At 48.9% G+C, this 1,688-nt stretch overlaps 1 pseudogene; it reads left to right on the top strand.

Annotated features, from left to right (window-relative positions):
- The first annotated feature begins 641 nt into the window (after nucleotides 1–641).
- LOC119338870 lies at nucleotides 642–1,153 on the top strand (annotated as a pseudogene).
- The last annotated feature ends 535 nt before the right edge of the window (nucleotides 1,154–1,688 follow it).

The raw sequence follows: 1,688 nt of genomic DNA, 5'->3' as shown, positions 1-1,688 counted from the left end.
CCGTAGAATACTATTTTCGTACTGCTCTACAATAGTTTTTTTGTATTACTCGAAATGATTAAATTGTATTGCTCGTAAATTATTTTACATAAGTTAGTTTCCTTCGACATGTATCTTGTACTTCTTGGGAATATCAGTTTCGTACTTCTTGATCTTATAGGATTTGTACTTCTCAATTACACAATTTTTATTAAGGCTAGTTTTGCATTTTTTTATCTGCACTGCTGCTTCAAGATATTCTGTACTGCTACTCTTCACTACAGAGAACCTTTTTTGCACTTCCCTAAGCTTGCTAATTCAACAGCTCCAAGTAGCAGCTGCAAAAGCTGAGTACCAAATTATCATAAAGGACATCCTGTACTGCTACTTCAAACTACTCGGTACTTCTGTCAGTGTAACTATGGTACTACCTCCCTATCAGGAATAATTCTGAGCAGGTACTTCCTCGCTCGCATGTTGTACTGCTCTGTATTTCTACCTAAATATTGTATGTACTTCCAATTACTGCTACCTTTGTACTTCCCGTCGAACACCTCGATGGTAGGGATACACAGGCTACTACCAGTCTATTTCGCCGCCGCTCGAGCTAATCCGCTACGGCGGGGCGCGCCTCCGCCCGGCGCCCCGTACCGCCGCCATCCATGGAGATCTCCCTGGACGCGCTGCTGGGTGTGCAGAGGCATGAGCAGGACCTGGCCTACCGCTCGCGCAGGGCATCTCGGGGCTGCTCCTCCACCTCCACGTGCAGACGCCGCAGCTCCCGTGGCCCGCCCCGCCGCTCAAGCTCCTCCCCTTCGACATCGAACTCCCCGCCGCCCCCTTAGCGGCCGGCGTCGACCTCCCGGCCGTGGCCGTCACGTCCTTCATGGAGATCGGTGGCTGGCTCGGGCAGGCCGGGTCCGACCTCGGCGCCTCCGTCGGCGGCGCCGTGCACAAGCTGTCGCGACAGCTTCCCGCGCCGTTCCGCGCATGGCGCCGGAAGTGGGAGGGGGCCGCCGCGCCACCGACGCCCGCGGCGGCGGTGGACGAGGGGGAAGCGGGGCTCGCCGCGGAGAGGGCTGCCGAGGGCGGGGTAGCCTTGGAGGGCATCAGGGAAGGAGGCTCGGGTCGGGTCGGGTCGGGTCGGTCTCCGATTCAAAACTACCTTATATAGGGGCTTGCCTATTGTAGAATATTATTCTATAATCACTTGTAGAATAGACCCACCCTATATATATATATATATATATTCCGATCACAAACTGAACTTCCCAAGTAACGCGTCTAACCTTCCCTGAGTACTAGGTTGAACTTCAGCTAAAAAATGTCCAAATGAGGCTTGCGATATACGGTTGGAAAGCTATGGACATGACTATCATGACCCAAGTTGAATTTTTGGCAAAATATAAGCGGTTTAAGAGCAGTTTTGAAAACCGTTTTTTCCTTCATACAAAAAATGTGAATCGTATTTTTGATCGCATTTCTAAACTGTTTATTGGAATGAGGCAAATAATATGGCGTTGGAAAGCTGCTGCAAAACCGCTCCTTCCACATGTTGATAGTTTTCTGTAATTCCTTATGGTTAAAGAGTAATATGGAAAATCATAAATTTTTTGAAAGTGAACAGCCAAGTTCGTATTTTCGATGGCATTTCTAAATGGCTAATCCAATTGAGGCAAACAATATGGCCTTGGAAAGCTTATGAAAAT

This window comes from Triticum dicoccoides, chromosome 7B (assembly GCF_002162155.2).
Source record: "Triticum dicoccoides isolate Atlit2015 ecotype Zavitan chromosome 7B, WEW_v2.0, whole genome shotgun sequence".
Classification (NCBI taxonomy): Eukaryota; Viridiplantae; Streptophyta; class Magnoliopsida; order Poales; family Poaceae; genus Triticum; species Triticum dicoccoides.
The sequence above is the reverse complement of the archived record's forward strand: the minus strand, read 5'-3'. Positions and strand labels throughout refer to the sequence as shown.